This window comes from Hipposideros armiger, unplaced genomic scaffold (genome assembly GCF_001890085.2).
Source record: "Hipposideros armiger isolate ML-2016 unplaced genomic scaffold, ASM189008v1 scaffold_56, whole genome shotgun sequence".
Classification (NCBI taxonomy): domain Eukaryota; kingdom Metazoa; phylum Chordata; class Mammalia; order Chiroptera; family Hipposideridae; genus Hipposideros; species Hipposideros armiger.
The window spans coordinates 2279851-2286186 of record NW_017731406.1 but is presented as its reverse complement, the minus strand read 5'-3'; the positions used below and the strand labels follow the sequence as shown (position 1 = coordinate 2286186).

At 38.0% G+C, this 6336-nt stretch overlaps 1 pseudogene; it reads left to right on the top strand.

The window, feature by feature from the left end:
• The window catches only part of LOC109381949 (60S ribosomal protein L27a-like), a 12979-nt pseudogene extending 7115 nt beyond the window's left edge, over positions 1-5864 (top strand).
• The last annotated feature ends 472 nt before the right edge of the window (positions 5865-6336 follow it).

Below are 6336 nucleotides of genomic sequence, written 5' to 3'. Positions count from 1 at the left end.
GAATATCCTTTAAAAATTTTATAAATGAAACTCTGATAGTTTTATTTCCATTTTCAATTTTACTTCAGAACCACATGTACGTACCCAAAGAGCCACATGTGGCTCGCGAGCCGCAGTTTGCCGACCTCTGGCGGCTCTTCCATCTCAAACATTTGCCGACCCCTGGCCTAGACTCTCATATCGCTATATATCCTTGGTGTCTAGCTCTGGATCTGAAACATAGTTGATGCTCATTATTTAAACAAAATAGACCATAAGATCTATACTGGAATAAAAGTGTTCATATTTGAGACAAATTTTAGAAAAAAGTAACTACATTAACAACATGATTAAAATCTATACATTTTGAATATTTTACACCATGAGATAACATGCATTATTATTAACAACAGCAGTATATTGACAACAGCGTTCATGATTCGCCATAAGGCAGTAGCAATTATACTACTGCATAAGGCAGTAGTATTGATAATATTAGTGATGTTTACAATAGTGATTAAGTCAACAAATTTTAAGTGAATCATACATTGAATGATAACTTTATGCCAGTAAACCAATCAGAGAAACTGAATGAGTTATATGTGTAACTATGGAAAATGAAAAAAATGTGACTTAGAGTTTGCCAGAAAATCGGACGAGTGGAAGAAAAGTTTTAACACAACTTAACAGAAATAAGTTCAAAAAGAGCTAAGAAAAATAACTCTATTCATTGTGGACCTAATGAATACCCAGCTGATGAGATTTCAGAACCATCCACTGAAGGATGAGATGTCAAAACTTAAATATAGAAATAAGACATTCAATCTTGACTACGAAACAAGTACAGTTTTAACTCTGAACACCTCAATGTGTGAGGGGTACCTGTGAACTAACCCTGTATTATATAAAATACACTCAAGGAAATGAAACTCCTAGGAAACAAACCGCCAACATGCAAGGCTGAAATTCCCTCTCTAAGCCTTCCTGTCTGCTGAGTATGTCATTCTAGTTTAATATAATCAGAGGGTGCATGAGGGACTGATTTTATGTACGTACAGGGGATTTTGTGTGAGGATCTACATATGTGACCAGAGGCTGAAGTATTTGACTAATAAATCTGTTAAAATTCATTCCACTGTTTTCATTGGCAGATTTGAAACAATCTGGTTCTTTCTCTAAGTGCTGGTGCAAACCCAAGGACCTTCACAGGATTAGTTTGAGTTAAAACTGGAGCATTGAAACTGAACTTCAAGGAAGCTTAAGGTAACTTAGCTGGAGGGAGAATTCCAGTTCTTACATATAAAAAAAAAAGGTGAGGTTATAACTATGTAAATAAGAAGGTTAGGATGTCCGAAAGGTTAGGTGCTACTATCCACTGCTAAGAGAAGAACAAAAGTGATATCAAAAACTGGTAGCAATTTAATCCAGGCAAGTGGTTCTGAAAAATGGGAATGAGGAAATATTAGTGTCCCATTTTTCTTCTCTGTCAGTTCATAGCCCAGGGGGCAATTGTTGCAGTTAAAGGAGCTGAAAAGGGCCAGACATAAGCAAACTTGAGATTTCCCATCGTGACATATGTTTGCTGTTTCCCTTGACACCTCTTTTCCTTCAATCTATTGTACATGCCAGGCCATCAATCTAACGGCAATAATACAATGACTACTGTTCATTGAGTTTCTCCTATATGTTAGGTACTTTGCAAACCTTATTTTGTTTTCTGAATCTTCATTTTACATTTTAGCCCCACCTTACAGATGATGAAATCCAAGTGTTGAAGTAATCATACAATTGAAGTAACTTACTCAAGAGCAATTAGTTGAGCTAAGTTTATTGGTTGGTTGGTTCTGTTTTGCTTTGTGTCCTGGGTTCTTTCCATTCTGACCTTGCTAAGGAAATATTCGGAATCTGTACCTTAACAAGGTGCTTTACATGCACATTAAATTGGAGCGACAATGTTATTAGGCTACACATGGTGCTGCTTTCCTTCTGTTTCTCCCATTAGTCACACACACAAACACACTCACACACAGAATGGGGAATGGAGACAAGTGGAATAAGCAAATATCTGCTAAAGTCAGAAGTCCCATTACACCTTCTTTTATAACAACCTATGCAAATATTGATTTCATTTGTATACTGGGCTCCTTAAAATAACATATGTGTCACCTAGTTAGATTCTGAAGTGTTTACCAAATAAAATATTTTGGATAACAATGAAACATGTTCCATTTGATAGCAGCTTATAAAAGAGCACAAAGAGAGAAAGAATAGAAGCATGCGTCATGAAAAAAAACAGGAGTCTGGACTTGCTGTGCTTCACACTTTGATAATAAGTCCAGAAGCAATTACAAATGATTCTTGAATGGCTGCAGCATTAGAAAAGCCACCAGCTGTAATAATTACAATCCAAACTTTTGTGCAGCTACTTCCTAAGAAATTGTAGAAGAGCAGGCACTGTGGGAATTCCTGCCATTTACATAAGTTCACCATTACTTTTGGCTGCCAGCAAACTTTATTTCCAGGTGCTGGACCACTGCAATCCAAAGTGATGTTAGTGAGAAAGAAAAGTGAATGGCTAGTAATCTGCATCTGGTCTCATTTTCCCTCAATAAACTTTCTCTACTATAGACTCTTGAATTTCCTTTACCTATGTATCTCTATGAATAAGTAACATTTAAATTAAGTCAAATGGCCCAATGTAAAACTTCGACTTTCAGTAGAATCTGTCTGAATGCAATATCTGATACAGGAATTTAACATACTTAGCAAGGGTGATTCCCTTTGCTAAGGCTAATGAGACTAATGCACTCCCTCAATGCTTCTCCAATTTTTTTCTGCACAGACATCACCTGGGAATCTTGTAAAATTGCAGAATCTGATTCAGTAGGTCTTGGATGCATGTCTAACATCCCAGGTGATGACGTTGCTGCTGGTCTCAGAGCATACTCCACTGGCAAAGGCATTGCCCCTAATTTAGCAGGAGAGAAATGTCTACATTTTCAGTTCCTCTTTTCATTAAGCAAAACTAAGTCATCTCTTGAAATTATAAAAATAATAATTGGTCATACATTTTATAAGTGATAACTTGGAAAACCTGAAAAGGAGTAAGGCAAAATTAACATGTCTCATCACCCAGACATAATGATTGCTCACATCTGGCTGTATTGCCTTCCAGTCTTTTTTCAGTGTACATATATGTAGTTTTACAAAATGAATATCTTACCATCCATTTCATTTCAATTTAACATCCATATCTAAATCATCTCACACTGCTGCACACTCAGTTTTCTACCAAATTTCCAAATAATAGATGTCATCCCAGACATACCCATCATGCAGAATTTTGAGTATTAGCTATCAGCCACCAAGCAAACTCACAGCTGGTTATCTAGACACAGCTAATGCAGAACAGCGATAATTCTATAAAACCTTGGAATGTGGTACACCGCAAGTATTATATTGATGTCCTAGCTACACGGAGGTAGGATCTCCTCTACTCAAAACTATATTTCATTCTTCAGAGTGTTGCATTTCTTTTTAAACCTGATATCCAGAGACATCTCTTGGGTCTTTTTACGGTCATTCTCTCATATCTAGTGGAACCAGCTTACTTAGAGAGGCATAAGTTGTACCCTATTTTTATTTTTTTTCTCTCTGGGAAGCTTGCTTGCCCTTCTTGACCTTTTCTTGGCAGGCTGTAGATCACAGCTGCTTCAACTGATGGGGCAAGAGTCTGCGAAGCCGCTCTGCCCAGGTGTTCCTTTTCATTAACACTGGGTCTATTCGGGCTGTCAGACTTGCTGTTAGACCCCTGACAACTAAACAGTTGGTAGACAACAGATACAGGTGGGCTACCAGTCACTTGTGTATGATTTGAAGGGGTTATGCTTGTCACTCATCTGTAAAGGTAAACGTTATGAAAAAAAATGGGTTATGTGCAATGTTCTATGCTATGCAGTATTGATGAGGTTCATGTGACAAATGGGGAAAACAAACATGAGATGTTTTAAATGAAAATTTAAATACAAGTACTCTGCTGAAATGCAAATATGGCAATGTGCTTTCTTATGAAAGCAATGACATGATACAAAATAATGTTTCATACATTTTAGCTAAAGTAATTAACAAGATTTGGAAAACTGAGTGAAATCCTCTAGTGTCAGCAACACGACAAACCCATGGATGGTAAACTAAGAATCTTACACACACACACACACACACACACACACACACACACACGCACACATTTATTTATTTACTCATAATTTTTTAGCTGAAAGTTGGAGTCATTGTGAATACATTATACCACTTTGTCCCTAATTATTCCAATATGTTTTCCTTAAAAGCACAAACATTCTCTTACGTAACTATAACATATTCTGTCAATTGTCTCAGTCCACGGGCAATTAACACATTTAAACATTTATATCTATTTTTCCTAGTCCAGGATCTAACCAAGGCCAAACGTTATATTTACTTGTCATGTATCCTTTATCCGGGAACAGTCCCACAGCATTTATTTTCCTTTCTTGACCTTGACATTTTTTAAGAGGATGAGACAATTATTTTATAGAATGTTCCTAAATTTGGGTGTGTCAGATGTGTCTTCATGAATATACTTTAGTTATGCACTTTGTCAGGAATGCTACAATGGTGAAATATCCTTCTCAGTGCATTGTATCAGGAGGTACAAGGTGTGATCACAAAATATGGTGAATGTTTAAATAAAAAATATTACTACAGTAAAAGGCACATTGCCATTCATTCCCCTCAAAATATTCCCCCTTGCTTCAAACACACTTATCCCATCATTCTTGCCACTTTCTAAAGCAGTTCTGGAAGTCCTCTTTTGTGAGTGTCTTTATTTGCACTGTTGTGGCTGCCTCGATGACCTGAATCAATTCAAAACATTTACCTTTCATGGTCATTTTGACTTTGGGGAAGAGTCAGAAGTTGCAAGGTGCCACATCCATGAATAAATAAGGTGGATGATGACACACTGCAATGTTTTTATTTAACAGAAATTGCCATACCAGAAGCAATGTGTGACATGGAGCCTTTGTGATTACAAAATATGGTGAATGCTGCTGCCAAGTGACATCCAATGGAAAGGCAGGGATCTTCAATATGGGAAGTGGTGCGCTGAACCTTAGTAACAGTGTGTGACAAGTTTCAACTTGTTCAGTGCAGTCAGTCAGGTGTGACCTATGGTTGATAGAAGGTGTGTTTTAAAGTGTGTGGTAAATCATGGATCACAAACAATGCATTAACATGAAATGGGCAAATGGTTTCATTCTCCATCATGCCAAAGCTCCATGCCACACATCACTTCTAGTACAAAAATTTCTGTCAAATAAAAATATTATGGCTTTTTCATCTCGGCTGTCGACATGCCATCCAGACTAAGACCCGGAAACTTAGGGGCCACGTGAGCCACGGCCACAGAAGCATCGGCAAGCACCGGAAGCACCCAGGAGGCCGAGGTAATGCTGGTGGCCTACATCACCACAGGATCAACTTTGACAAATATCACCAGGTTACTTTGGGAAAGTTGGTATGAGGCATTACCACTTAAAAAGGAACCAGAGCTTCTGCCCAACTGTCAACCTTGATAAACTGTGGACCTTGATCAGTGAGCAGACACGGGTAAATGCTGCCAAAAACAAGACTGGAGCTGCCCCTATCATTGATGTGGTGCGATCGGGCTACTACAAAGTTCTGGGGAAGGGAAAGCTCCCAAAGCAGCCTGTCATCGTGAAGGCCAAATTTTTCAGCAGAAGAGCTGAGGAGAAGATTAAGGGTGTTGGAGGGGGCCTGTGTTCTGGTAGCTTGAAGCCACATGGAAGGAAGTTCATTAAACTCAAGTGTTTTTCTCTTAAAAAAAATATTATGGCACGTCCTCATCCACCTTATTCACCAGATCTGGCATCGTGCGACGTCTGACACTTCCCCAAAGTCAAAATGATTCAGGACATCGAGGCAGCCGACAGTGCAACTAAAGACACAAAAGAGGACTTGCAGGACTTGCTTCAGAAAGTGGCAAAAACGATGGGATAAGTGTGTTCGAAGCGAGGGAGAGTATCTTGAGGGGTATTAATGGCAATGTATCTTTTACTGTAATAGTTTTTTTTCATTTAAGCATTCACCATATGTTTTGATCACACCTCATACATGATGTTGAAATGCCCAGTCGTTGATGATACTAATAGTCACCACTTAGGAAAGGTAATAAATGCCAAGTTTCTCCACTGTAAATGTACTGCTTTTTCATTTAAAATTAATGAACAATTTGTGGAGAGATATGTTCAAATTTTGCAAATATCCTGTTCCTCATCAAACTTTTTCCCAATTATTTTT